The following is a 14,978-nucleotide window of genomic DNA, read 5'->3' on the forward strand; positions in this document are numbered from 1 at the left end:
GGAATCGGAAGTCCATCACTAGCTCTACTCTCAGATATTGGCTGATCAGTTTTATTGACAAATCAGAGAATAAATGGGGGAGAGGGGAAGGCAATGTTTACACAAACCTGAGAAAGGAGATTCTTAGAAATAGCATTACAATACCATATCAGAATAGCAACCAGATTTGAGGGCAGAGAAGTCATCATTTGAATAATACAAGGGTAATCTTTACACAGATTACATCATGCCAACGAAACTGTGTGGAGAATGAATTTTTTTCTGTATCCTAAAACAAACCTTTGCCAGAAGGTAAGAGTCACTGAGGGGAAAGGATGGATGCCAGACGGTTCTAGCAGATTTACCTGCAGAGGAAAGCCTGTCTTTCATTTCATGGGAACCAGCACATTTTCCTCCGAGTACATAGTTGTGGCTGACAGCTCTGTTGCTAAAATAGGTCCTTCGGCACCAAGAATCCATTTTTACGTTGGGGTTTGTTTGTTTGGAAACAGGGTTTCACTGAGTAGTCTAGAATTCACTACATGGACCAAGCTGGCCTCAAACTTGCAGAGACCTTCCTACCTCTGCCTCCCACCCCAGTGTAGCACCATACCCAGCTAGAACCCACACATTTGTAAAGACTGTACAGAGCCCCGAAACATTGGTGACTCACAGTCACAGTCTTTGACCTCGGTCCTGCCTTTCTTCCCTTTGTTGTCAAGGATCTGGATCCCAGACCAACTCTCCTTGTTCTCTTTCTGCCTTCCTCCTGTCAGAATCCTGCCACCAATTCTGTTATTTCCTCCAAGACACCCCTCCGCCATTCACCTTCCTGGGATATCTCCCGGCTAAGTCTCCCAAGCCAGATGTGGATTCTCACGCTTTCTTCCTGTGTTGTCGATGGCATGCAGTCTGCCCCCACCTGCAGTGGGTCATTCCTGGACTTACTCCGTCTTCCTGGGTGACCCTTGCTGAGGCCAGTACTGCTGGAGAAAGTTCAGCTTCTGGTTCAATTCCTCGTCTGCCTGGCTTGTGCTTTCTTTCTAAAAATTAGTGTTCAGAAAAACACTGAGTTTCAGGTCCAGTTAATGATAACTCATTATCAGTACGCTCAGTCCCCAGGCTGGCTGTGTTGAAAATCCTGCCACTTATTAGATGCATGACTTTGGGCAAATTCCTCAACTTGTTTCCTCAAGTACAACATGGTGGTAGTGCTGGAGATCTTAATGTAATCTTCTAGGACGTTTGAGTCATAGAACCTGCTCACTAAATGCCAGCTGTGATTAAGTCCTTAGTGAAGGTAGCAATTGTTGTTAGGAAAATTAATGTTCTAGGCATTTATGGGCTATGCTAGAGAGGTAGATGCAGGTAACAGCCAGCTAGGCACAGAGCTGAGTACGGGAAAGGAAAGAGAAGATGCAGGGGGTGGTGTGACGGTAGGTGAGCAGACATGAAGAAGGTAGGGAGTTAGGGTGGGGTGAAGGCACTGCTCTGTGTGTGTGTGTGTGTGTGTGTGTGTGTGTGTGTGTGTGTGTGCGTGCGCGTGTGTCTGTGTCTGTCCTGGATCAGGTAAACTGAGTAAAATCAAAGGAGAAGGCAGGAACAGATAGCTAATTCACCCCAGAGAAAGCACCCAAAGCTCCCTCCCAGGACTGGCAAGTCAGGGTTCCTGACTCTTCCAACACTGCTACAGGATGTTGACAGGTCTTCCAGGCCAGGCCTCGGCTCAGGTGCTGAGTGTTCAGTCTCCTCCCAGGGCCCAGAGGAGTCTTAAGCAAACACTGGGTGTCTGGGCACACTCTTCCCTACAAAGAGTGCATTTGGTCAAGGCCCATAAGGTCATCCTGATCAAGGAAGGGTCTCTGGTGATGGCAGCAAACCCAGGACCCTGTAAACAGTGGCCTTTCCGTGACATGAAGGCAGTGAGAGGGAGGGTTGTAGGGTTGTGGCTTTTCCCCGCCTCTTGTCACTGTCCGATGACCCAAGAACCTCAGTCTCCTTCTTATCCACAACGTTGGAAAAAAAAAGAAAAAAAGAAACCTTCCCACCATGAAAAACTCTGGAAATAAAAGGAACCACCTCCCAGGGTGATGGTGTGGCTTGAGGAGCCAAAAGGTGCCTCCATTTGGTCCCCTCTGCTCTCCCCATGAAAGACCACCTGGGCTCCAGCCCCGGGGAGGTGCCATTGTCACCTATTAACCTCTGGAGTAAATGAGTAAATTTTAATGTTGGGGGAAGAGACCTTTTGGAGGCTGGACTTGCAAAGGCTGAGGCCCTGGACTGGGAAGAGGCTTCAGAAGGGTCACCTGGGGTGTGGTGAGACAGGAAGGGCTTAGACAAAGGGAACTTTCACAGATTCCCAAACACTTCCTGTCTCCAGAACTAGGACATGGTGCTTCCTGATCCTTCTGTGCCTTGGCTTTGGAGCCCAGAGGGGCCCAGTGAAAAGATGGCAGTCACTGTACCCATGGTAAGCCTGTCACCTGCCTTAGCTCCAATTTTGTTCTGTGGCAAAACGAACCTAGAAAGTTTCTCTCTAGCCCTCCAGGGAAGAGGTGCCAGTGTGGGTCCCAAGCCATCTGCAACTTTTATTTTTATTTTAAAAACAGGGTCTCCTGCATCGGAGGTTAGCCTTGAACTCCTGATCCTCCTGCCTCTTCCTTTCAAGTGCTGGTCCTGCAGGTGTGTACCAAACAATTCTAAGTTGGTGGTGCCAACAACCTGATCACAGTATCAGGATGGCAGCAGATGTCTGCACCACACCAGTTCAGTACTGGGAGAGCCTCAGACTGCTGCTTAGGGGCACTTTCCAAACATCCTGTGGAAACTTTCTTTCTTTTTATTTTTTAAAAATTAATTAATTATTTACTTTATATCTGGATTGTAGCCCCCCGCCCTCCTCTCCTCCTGGCCCCATCCTCCCTTCCTCTCCCCCCCTCCCTCCTCTCCTATTCCTCAGAAAAGGAGACTCCCCCTTAACCACCCATCCCAGCTCATCAAATTGGATCAGCATTGAGCACACCTTCTTCCTCTGTGGTCTGGCAAGGCAATCCCACCAGCCAGAAGTGATCAAAACGCAGGCAACAGAGTCCATATCAGAGATGGCCTCTACTCTTGTTACTGGGGCACCCGCATGAAGCCCGAGCTACCCATCAGCTACATGTAGGGGGCCTAGGTCCAATCTCTGCGTGGTCCTTGGTTGGTGCTTCAGTCTCCCAAAGCCTCTCTGGGCCAGGTTAATTGACTCTGTTTGTATTCTTGTGGAACTCCTGTTACCTCTAGGCCCTTCTTGTCCCCTGTCTCCCCTTTTCCACAAGACTCCCTACACTTCACCCAAAAAATTATGGAACACTGAAGAAATTTGCAAATCATCCTTGCACAGGGGCCATGCTAATTTTCTCTGTATATTTTCGTATTTACAGTTTAGTTCCAATCTTAGTATATGTGCTACCACAGCAAACACCCATGGAAACTTTCAGTGAATGACTACGAGGACGGTGGTGGGACCGCCACCCACCAAGCAGCCACATGGGGCCATACTGGCTGTTGCTTTGACACTGAGACACTACGTAACCCGGGGTGAGCTCCTGGATGATTTAGAGCCTTGGTTTTCTCTGCAGTCCACTGAGATGAATACAGCAGCTGCTACAGAGGCCAAAATGCCCAACTCACCCACGTAAGTCCAGTGCCTGGCAGCTACGGTCCCCTCGCCTGAGCCTCTAGCCATTTTTATCTTGTTTTGAGTGCCCCCTCTTTTTAAATCTTTGTATATGTGTGTGTGTATATGTTGTAGGAACATGTGTTCTCATGCATGTGTATGTGTGTGTTCTAGAGTATGTGTACCAGGGCACATTTGTGGAAGGCATGAGATGATTTTGGGCATCGGTCCTTACCTTCCAGCTTGTTTGAGTCTTTTATTCACTGCTGCATACAACAGGCTAGCTGCCTTCCAGCTTCTGGGAATTCCTGCCTCCCATCTTTCTATAAGAGTGCTAGCATTACAGACTTCCGCTATTACATGGGTTCCAGGATCCAAACTCAAGTCAATTGAGTCATCTTCCCAACCATGGTCCCACTAGTCTGAGACAATCTGCTTAGTACCCATGGGACCAGCCTCCTGGAAAAATCTCTCCCCTCAAGTAATTCCTATCTTGATTTCTGCCCCATCCAAACCAAGCTCCAGGTGCGAGCCTTCTGTACTCTCTCATCCCTTCACAACACTGGACAACACCCACAGTGAGACCTTGGTTTGACCAGAGGCTAGCCCCAGTAACCCCAGAAGCTTCTAGAAGACAGAGGCTTCTCTGTGGCTTCAATATCTAGCCCACAGCAGGTGTTCTGGAAATCATGGCTGAGTGGAAAAAAGAAGATAAGATGAGAAAGATGTAAGACACCAGGCACAGCTGCATCCATTAGCAGCCGGGGCACTTTGATGGCTGGTCTGAGGCTGCTGATCTAAGACCCTTCCGGGGGGGAAAATGGAGCAGACAAGCTACTCCCTTCAAGTTAAATAAAGACAAGCCAGGAAGACAAGATACATCAACGGGGAAAAGTGGCGGACAGTATTGAATATTCCATTGTGGGTGTAATTGCTTCAGAGATTTAGAGAAGAAGGAGCTAAAGAGTCTAGAGAAGAAGAGGAAGAAGAGGGGGAGGAGGAAGAGAAAAAAGAGAAGGAAGAGAAAGAGGAAGAAGAGAATGAGGAGGAGGAAGAAGAAGAAAAATAAAGCTGAGGGGAAAGTGACATCAGAACAGGTAAGGAGAGCAGGTGGGAGGAAAATGTTCTAGCTACCATTGGCCTTTACTATTATTAATCACTATCATCATCATCTTATCAACTCAATATTCACGTCAGCAGCATTTATCATGCAGATTTCTTTTTAAAAAAAGATTTTTAGTTTTGGAGAGATGGTTCAGAGCATTGGCTGCTGGGTGTGGTGGTGCACACCTTTGATCCTAGCACTCGGAGGCAGAGGCAGGTGAATCGTTGTGAGTTTGAGACCAGCCCAGTCTAAGAGAAAGCCCAGAGAAAGTCTAGGACAGCTAAGGCTACACCGAGAAACCCTGTTCCGAAACCAAAAAAGAACTTTGGAGTGTATGTGTGTGTTTATATGCAGGTATGTGAACACATGTGTCCATGTGTCTGTGCCTGCCAGAAGTCTACTTTGGGTGTTCTTCCTAGGTACCAGCTACACATCCTGTTTTCTGAGACAGGGCCTTCCATTGGCCTGGGACTAATTAGGTTAGCCTGGCTGGTTGTCTAGGGAGGATAGAGGTCCACATGTCTATCTCCTAGCACTGGGGTTACCCAGCCCACATGCTCAGTTTTTATAATGTAGGTTCTGAGGATGAAACTCAGGTCTTCAAGTTTGTGGGGCAAGTGCTTCACTGACTGGGGCAGCCTCAGCCCAAAGTCAAAGCATTAATAACCACCTCTTTCTTTTTTCTTTTTGTTTTTCAAGACAGAGTTTCTCTGGGTAGCCCTGGCTATCTTGGAACTCACTCTGCAGACCAGGCTGGCCGAGAACTCAGAGATCTGCCTCCTTCTCCACCCTGAGTGCTGGGATTAAAAGTATGCCCCACCATGCCTTGTTTAGCTACTGTTTTCAAATTATGAATATCCAAATGCCCCACGTTAGAAGACAGAAGGTCTTTCTTGAGGCTCTTGCACAGCCTGAGATTTCCTCTCCAACGGTAGTTCAGATGCAGGGCCATATGCCCCTTCCCCAAAATGACCAAAGTCATGGGCTAGAATATTCTAGGTTGGCAGTTCTCAACCTGGGGGTCTTGACCTCTTTGGGGGTCATCTATCAGAGATTTACATTATAACTCATAACAGCAGCAAAGCTACAGTTATGAAGTAGCAACGAAATCATTTTATGGTTGGAGGTTCACTACAACATGAGGATCTGCCTTAAAGGGTCACAGCCGTAGGAAGGCTGAGAACTACTGCCTGAGGTCATTCAAGTCTGTCAGGACCCCACCACCAAGAAGGTGGGGCTCAGCGCCATTTCCACAGAAGCCTGGGTGTGGGAGAGGCAGGTTTGTGGCTGCCCTGAGGACTGCCAGGAGACGGTAAGCAGAGTGGATACTTCTGACATTCAGAAAATGCCCATCGCCTTGGCACTGAATCCTGCCCTTTGCCTGCCACCTCGAAGACTCCAGTTATCTCCAAGTGCATCAGGAAGGTGTCAGCCTCTGGTGTGGTGACAGTGGCTATCTCTCATATGCCTGCTTGCTCAGCAAGAAAACATTCAACAACTCTGTTCTTTTTTTTTTTTTGGGGGGGGGGGGGAGGTAGGGTTTCACTATGTAGCTTTGGCTGGCCTGAAACTCACTATGGAGACCAGGCTGTCTTCCAACTTTCAGAGATCCTCCTGCCTCTGCCTCCCAAAGTGCTGGGATTAAAGTCTTCTGTCATCACACCCTGCTACATAAGATTCTTAAACTACCGAGTGACATATCTGGGGTGTGGTCTGAGTGAGATTTCCTGCCTCCCCGAGGTTTACATGGGGTGGTGCCAAGGGCTAGTGGCCAGGTCTGTTATTTGAGGCTGTCTGCCTTCCCAGGAGCCTCTGTGGGCTTAGCTGCCCTCAGCTGCACTTCCACTCTGAAGGTGACAGTGTGAGTCACGGAATTAATGGGGTGGGAGCTGGGGTGTCAACACCGGCTTTGTTGAACAATGCCCCTCTGTTGAGGATTCCCATTCACTGAGCGTGACTCACTCTGTCTTCTTATCAGACAAGCATCCTGTCTCCTTTGGGCCTCTGGGGCCATGTGGCACAAGCTGTGGACAAAAATATTATAAAAATGACAATTAAAAAAAATGGGAGTGGAAGGGATGAAGGGCGAGAAGGCTTATGAGCATGAATGGTTCTCTTTCTTGCCTCTGGTTCAATGGAAATGAAAAAAAAAAACAGTCTTCTGAACAATGTCAGGTCTTTCAGACAGAACCCTCACGCCAGGATATGGAATACCGCTGCCGCGGACTGAATTGTTCGGAGAATTGTGAAGTCCGCTAAGACACTGGGGCTGCTCCCCAGGAAGAGTCTATCTTGTAATCAACCTGCCACATTTTCCCATTCTTTCCTTGTTATTCATTTACAATAGACTTTATCTTTAATATGATTTTCTTTGCTCATTGTTATGTTGTTGTGGATGTATGATGTATGAGTGCCGGTACACGTGTGACACAGCATGTGTGTGGTCAGAGGATAACTTGTGGGAGTCTTGGGTATTGAACTCAGGTTCTTAGGCTGGACAGCAAGCACCTTTGCCTACTGAGCCAACTCACCAGTCCCATTTTAATTTGTTTTGTAACATTGGGGACTGAATATGGAGCCATGCGCTTGCTGGGCAAAAGTTCTCCCACTGACTGATATCTCCAGCCCTCCTTTTACTTTTGGGGACAGAATTTTACTAATTGGTCCAGGCTTTCTTTGAATTCATTCTGTAGCTGAGACAGGTCTTGAACTTTTGATTATCTTGCCTCAGCATGTGAAGTAGCTAGGCTTATAGGCCTATACAACCATGCCCATCTTACAGTTTTTTAAAATAGAAGTTTTAGATGAACAGAAAAGTTAAATAGAAGGCTTCCACACAACAGCTCTCTTTTCAGTTCCTCTCCTATATGACATCTTGCCTTTGTGTGGCACATTTGAATAATGCTGGTCATTATTTATAGAGTCCATCATTTATACTTCACATTTTATGCTGGTCTAACAGGTTTTGGAAAATCAGCCTGGGCATGGAGGTCAGAGAACAGCTTCTGAGAGGTGATTCTCTCCCTCTACCACCTATGTCCCAGGAACCAAACTCAAGTTGCTGAGCCATCACTCTGGCTCCTACACCTAATGAAATATACACAAGCAAAACTTGCTGAGCATTTGTAGAGATAAAAAAATAAATATTAACATGCATGTTTAAAATGTTTTAAGTGGGTTAGAGGAAATAGAAACAATGCACAAAGGAAAAGTCTGTTTTGAAAACTGTCATTACTGGTTCCAGAGTGTTGAGATGAAAGAACGGGGTGTTAGTAAGAAAAGGATATGTAGAGAACAAAAAGGGAGGAATGTGGGAGTCTGTTTCCCAATACTGTGACAAAATACCCAAGACGGGGTAGTTTTATAAAGGAAAGGGTTTGTTTAACCCTCAGTTCTGGAGACGGAAAGACTTGACAGCTACACCGTGACTACTGAAGCCCTCATACCAGTTGGAATAATGGTGGAGACACGTGTGACAGTGAGAGATCTCATCGCTAGGCAGAATGTCAAGCCAGCTGGGAAGCTGTAGACCCATTTTTTTTTCCTCCATAACAGCCTTATGAGAAGTAACTCCTGCGTTCATGAGACCTGTGCTCCCAGACACCTAAGGGCCTTCCAGCAGGACCCACCTCTCAAAGGTCCCCCAGACTGTTAATATACTCCAAACACATGAACCCCTGCAGGAGGAACTACAGCCTGGAAGGTCAGCTTTACACAGACAGCTTCAGCTGTAAGATTAACTCAAGTGTCAGTGGAAGACAAAACTGGAGTAAAACACATGACACTAGGAAGTAAGAGGCAGAGATGTGATAAGAAGAGGAAAAGACCTGGGAGGCGGTGTAACTGTGGATGATGAATACAGTCTCTAGAAAGAGGGAACAGAGGAAATGGAGCAGAGACCATGAAAGCAACAACACATCGGGGAAAGAGTGAGAGCAAGTCAGGGGATGCAGGATCAGGTCTTAATGGTTGTCTTTGCAAGGATGGAAGGAACCCAGAGACACCACAGACTGGGAAGGAAGGGACAGGGTGGCCCCTAAGGGGACGCCCTGGAAACTATGTGTTTTATGAAGCGCTTAAATTAGTTAATAATCTGTTGTATGTTAATGGGTGCTTTTGTCTGTACGTATGTCTATCACATGCAGTGTCCATGGAGGCAAGGATTGAAGAGGGCATCAGATTCCCTGGGACTTGAACCGTAAACGGTAGTGAGCTGTCACGTGAGTGCTAGGAATTGAACCCATGTCCTCTGGAAGAACAGCCAGGGCTCTTACCCTTGGAGCCATACCTCCTGACCCTGGAATTTGTCTTTTTCTACCTCAGGTCTGAATTCTGTGAGGCCTACAGGGAAATCTGCACCTGTCCGTACCACAGACCCCTTCACTGGGCAGAGCAGAGCCTGGGGCAGCTGGAGCAGCTGGAGCAGCTGGAGCAGCAGCAGCTGCAGAGTTCATGCAGTTGGTAGCCCAGTGCTGCCCATGAAAGCCAGGTGAGCCTACAAGCTGCAGGCACCACAGTGTGGCCACTGCTTGATTTCCTCCCTTCAAATCCAGCACAAAAGTCTTGTGTGACCAACCCCGGCTGGACTCTATACAGAGAAGGGAATACTGGGGAGTGTAGCCCCAGCTTCTAAAGGTGACAAGTTCAAAGCCACCATAAGAAAAAGCCAATATAAGTCGAGGAGCAGTCACTTCTGTGTCCCTAGCACTTGCTAGGAAAGTTTCGAGTTCAAGGTCATCTGCTTAAGAGTGAACTCAAGGTCAGCATGGGTTATGTGAGACCCTGTCGAGAGCAGGAGTGGTGGTGGGCAGTGAGATGAGAGAGAGGGGAGAGGAAGAGGGAGGGAAAAATTTAATTGAGATATTAGGTTTGAACACATATTGATATGAAAAGGTTTTGATTTTGGTGCTGGGACTTGAACTCAGAGCATACTAGGCAAGTAGCTACAATAAATCTGAAAGATTTTTTTCCTTCCACCTTCATGGATATGCATGCTGTGCTTTTGCGTGTGTGGGGTCTCACATATGGGCATGTGGAGGCTTGAGGCTGATGTTGGGGTTCGTCTTCAATAACCCATCCACCTTATTCCTGGAAGCAGGGTCTCTCAGGCAAACTGGGGACCCATGATCTCTGACATCTGAGGCTGAAGTTCCAGGAGCCTGCCATGCCCACTGGACAGCAAGTGGTGTCTTAGTCAGGGTTTCTATTGCTTAGACGAAACTCCGTGACCAAAAAGCAAGTTGGGAAAGGGTTTATTTGGCTTACACTTCCACAGCACTGTTCACCAACAAAAGAAGTCAGGACGGGAAACTCAAGCAGGGCAGGAACCTGAAGGCAGAAGCTGATGCAGAGGCCGTGGAAGGGTGCTTGCTGGCTTTTTCCTCATGGCTTCCTCAGCTCACTGTCTTATAGAACCTGGCCTGTTCATTGATGGTACCACCCACAATGGGCGGGGCCCTTGCCTGTCAATCACTAAATAAGAAAATGCTCTACAGGCTTGCTTATAGCTGCTTATAGAGACATTCATATTTTGGGGGTTGTGGGAGGGAGCTTCTTGAGACTGTGTAGCCTTGGCTGTCCTGGAACTCACTCTACGAGGCTCGTCTCAAACTCAGAGATCCCCCTGCCTCTGCCTCCCGAGTGTGGGGATTAAAAGTGTGCAACCACCACCAACTGGCTCTAGAAGAAGTTTCTTAATTGAGGCTTCCTCCTCTCAGAAGATTTTAGCTTAAGGCAAGTTGACATTAAACTATCTAGCACACAGGGGTTCTGAGGATCTGGTCCTCTTCACTCTTGCCCAGCAGGTTCATGACCCCTGAGCATCTCCTCAGCACCAATCAGATTTTTTGATTTTTAAGACAGGGTTTCTCTGTGCAGCCTTGGCTGTCCTGGACTTGCTTTGCAGACCTGGCTCACCTGGAACTCACAGAGATTCACCTGCCTCTGCTTCCCAGAGTGCTGAGATTTTAAGAGTGTGCCACCGTGCCCATCAGATTTTTAAAAAATTAATTAATTAACTTTATGTCTATTGGTGGTCTATCTGCATATATGCCTGCATGCCAGAAGAGGGCTTCAGATCATGTTACCGATGGTTGCGAACCCCCATGTGGTTGCTGAGAATTGAACTAAGTACCTCTGGAAAAGGAGCCAGGGCTGCTAACCACTGAGCCATCTCTCCAGTCCCCCCCCCCCCATCAAATTATTTTTAACAAGAGGAATCCACAGGGTATTCTGAACAAAGCATGAAAATAGGTTCCCATCATAGTGCATCGCTGAGAAGTTACAGAACACTGGAGATAAGAAAATAAGTTTAAGACAGAAAATAAAAAGGGGGTGGTGGTAGTTCAGACAAGTTTTAACATTAGGACATTCAACAGCAGCTCTGAACACTGGGAGAAATCAAAGCTGGGACTTCAAGTTTCTGAGGAAAAATTATTTCCCACCCAGACCTTCTCATTGACAGTAAGGGCCAAATGAGCATCTCAGCACAGACTGAGGGAACACCAACTGTGACCACAAGGCAGCAGAGGATCCGACATCACAGGGAGGGAAAGAGATGCTGGCCCAAGGAAGGCTTTGACTAATCAGGCAAGCAGAGGGCTGGAGGCCCTTCTAGGTTTCTGCACCCTAAGTTGAATTTCTAAATAGTGATGAGAAAAACTTAGCATACCAGCAACAGACAGCACAGCATTCTCCAGAGAAAACACGAGTTACTTAGGGAAGGTTAAAATTGTAGAGTACCACGTGGCTCAGCCGAGTATAGCTTTCCACAGCCGTCACAATCTAAATACTGCCGACAGAGCTCATGAGTATCAGACCGAACTACACTGATAGGTAGAAGGGGTGGGTGAGAAAGGATGGAGAGGCCTTGTACTTCTGAGATGGCTATTGCCTTTTGATGTATTCCATGTAAAAGAATGCTCTAGGGCTAGGGGTAGTGTTTACAGGGAGAAGTCTCTCCTGTATATGCAAAGACTTGGGTTCCACCCCCAGCAATGCAAGAAGAAAACAAGTGTTGTATGACAGAAAAGAAAATGCACGTGATGTTTATCACGATGAACGTGGTTGTACTCCAGTGAAGGAAACCAAAGATAATGTTAAAAACTGAAAATCAGGAAGCAGCAGTCAGCCCCAACCTACAGAGCTAATTAAAAGGAGAGCTTGGGGCTGGAGAGTTGACCCAGTGATTAAGAGCACTTGTTGTTCTTGCAAAGAACCAGCGCTCGATTCTCAGCACCCACACAGAGGCTCAGCATCCACACAGAGGCTCACCACCTCTTCAAAAAACCAGGCATGCATGTAGTATACAGATATACAGGCAGGCAAAACACTCATAAACACTAAATAATAAAATAAATTTAAGGCAGGTGTAGTGGTGGCATGTTTTTGATCCCAGCACTGGGGCCATCCTGGTCTATAAAGTGAGTGTCGGGACAGCCAGGGCTATACAGAAAAACCTTGTCTCAAGAATAGACTAGACTAGACTAAACTAGAACAGAAAAGAAAAGAAAGGAAAATAGAAAAGAAAAGAAGAGAGATCTCAAAGACTTCCAAGTAATTGCTCCTAGGTAGGAAAAATGTGGGGTTTGTGGGAGGCTAGGAAGGAACCTGGGAACTTACAGCACATTTCACAGTAATATTGTGGTCCTTTGTTTCAAAACAATCATAAAACATAAAGATGAAGAAAAGAGAGCGAAGGAAAGAGAGAGGGCAAAGGAAAAAAAAAACAAAGAAAAGGAAGTTTTTTTTATCTAGCTGTTCTCATTTACTGGTTATGTTAGCAGTTCGGAGAGGCAGAATTGTAAGGCTGAAGGCATTGAAACAGTGTTTCTGGATTCACATGCTGGGCCTGACCTTGAGGAGGTCACCTTGTCTCTCGGTTTCCTCATCTGGAAACTGGGGGAGAAGAATAGCAGCTCTACACAAAGCAATTCTCTCTTCAGAGGCTGGCCGTTGCTTGGTACTAATAACACGTAAGCTCTTGTTACTACAGGGGTTGCCAGCGTTTGGTGCTTTCTCATGGGACTGTTTAACTTAAAAACAAAACAAGGCCAGGCTCAGTGGCTTTATCCCAGCACTTGGGAGGCAGAGGCAGGAGGATTTCTGTGAGTTTGAGGCTAAGCTTGGAGTACACAGAGAATTCTAGGATAGCCAGAGATATAGTTAGATCCAATCTTTTAAATCAAACAAATAAGCCAGGCATGGTGGTACACACCTTTAATCCCAGCACTCAGGAGGCAGAGCAGGCAGATCTCTGAATTTGAGGACAGCCTGGTCTACAGAGTGAGTTCCAGCATAGCCAAGACTACACAGAGAAACCCTGTTTCGAAAAACAAAACAAACAAACAAACAAAACAAAAGGCATTTGCTCTAAGATGGATGGATAAGAACTTAGTTTTCTGGAGTTCCTGGGAGAAAATGTGACAAGTGTGGGTAGGAGACTGAGTCAGTCAAGGTCTAGACAGGAGACAGGGGCGATGCCAGTCTTGTTAACAGCAAGAGGTGGCTCCAAAGAACCGATGGGATGTGAACCATTAACTGTTAACCGAGGGAGTAAGATGAAAAACACCCTAATTTTTCATGCAAGTAGCCACCTCAGGAAGCAGTTGACCATCCCCAGGACCAGGGAAACAAAGTAAAGGCTTGGAATTAAATGATTAAAACTTGAAAGGCATTGTCGGCTGGTGTTGGCATCTTTGAAGGGGCATGATGGAGCATGGGCAAGAGAGAACAGACACAGACAGTATTCCAAGGATTTTCTGCCGTCCTCGGATGAAGATGAGTGTTGGATGCTGCTCATACGTAGGTGGCATATGGGGGTCCCCAGGAATAATTGCGTCCCTCACTGCTCCTCACCACTCTGGCCTTACTTCCTGCCATGGCTGTTGGGTGAGTCTAACAGAAAGCAGTTGGGAGCTGAAAGAAAAATATAATAATAAATAGCCACTGATTTTCACCCAATGCGCTTCTCACCTGTTGAATTTCATTCCAGTTAAAGAATTATCTGATTTTTTTAAAAATGCAAACATACAAAAAGAAAACAACAACAACAAAAAAGGAAACCTCACATTGGTCATTGAACTTGACCTGTGTGTGATAGTTGCTTGAAACAGGTTCAGTGTTTCACGCAATTGTTGAGTGAATGTGTGGATGGAAGAAAGAATTCCAGCATGGGTGTGTTTCTAAGCATTTGTTTCTCTGAACATCCTACTAGACTTCTGAGGACTGGTGGGGAAGAAGACAAGCCCAGCCCCCACTTCCACAGTGAGGGTGGGGAACAGACGAGACAAGCAGTGTGCCCAGGCCACGGACACAGTGGCAATGTAGTCAGTAGGGGGCACAGGCAAAGAGCATTTTGGACAGGGCAGGTGTCTGGTCGTAATAGTTAATCTAAGACCTGAAGGATGGAAAGGGCACGTCTCATAAGATCCGGAGGAAGAGCATCCCACAGAGAGGAAACAGGTATTGCGAAGACCTGAGGTGTGAGAGAGCATGGCTGTGTTCTGATGAAGCATCTGCACAGGGAGATGTGGGCGGGGCTCCCCGGCTATGTGAAAGGTTTGTGGCTTACTCTGAATGTGGTGGGGCCAGCGAAGTTCCAGAGCAGAAGTAAGAGTCAGTGTGTACCTCTGTCTGCAGGGAGGAGAAGGGCGGAAGGAGCCACCACAAACAGCTTAAACACCAGGATCTCATCCTTTCACAGCCCCGGATGGCAGAAGTCTGGCATCTTGGTGTGTGCAGGGCTACCCTCCCAGGGGTCCTGCATCGTCCTGGGCAGCATACTCAACCACCCACCTGCCTGCGTCTACCCTTCTCCCCTGGGTGGGGCGCCTGTAAGGGCTTTAAGGCCTGTCCACTTATGTACGAGAGATGATCTCATCTCCCAATTCTTGCCCTAATTACGGCTCCAAAGACAAGTCTTCCACAGAAGGTGACATTTGAAGTTCCTGGGGGTGGTGAGCAGTGGGGTGAATCCTTTGAGGGAGTGTGCAATTTAACCCACTGGAGAGATCGATGAGTCGTCACACAATATGTGAATGAGCGAACACAGTGGGCTGGAGCAGGCCTGACTGCAGAAATGAGAGAGGGGTGGACAGGCTGGGTGGATGGCATGTTGTTCTTCAGGTATGTAGAAGCACATACCTACATATAAACGTATATGAACATATACACATACATACTTATATACTGCATATATATATTTTATATCTATATTCTTTTCTATTCTACATATGA

The 14,978-nt window shown here is 46.9% G+C and overlaps 1 pseudogene; it reads right to left on the reverse strand.

The window, feature by feature from the left end:
- Positions 1 to 3,316: 3,316 nt before the first annotated feature.
- LOC132652548 (U6 spliceosomal RNA) lies at positions 3,317 to 3,415 on the reverse strand (annotated as a pseudogene).
- Between the last annotated feature and the right edge of the window lie 11,563 nt (positions 3,416 to 14,978).

Source organism: Meriones unguiculatus, chromosome 2 (assembly GCF_030254825.1).
Source record: "Meriones unguiculatus strain TT.TT164.6M chromosome 2, Bangor_MerUng_6.1, whole genome shotgun sequence".
Classification (NCBI taxonomy): domain Eukaryota; kingdom Metazoa; phylum Chordata; class Mammalia; order Rodentia; family Muridae; genus Meriones; species Meriones unguiculatus.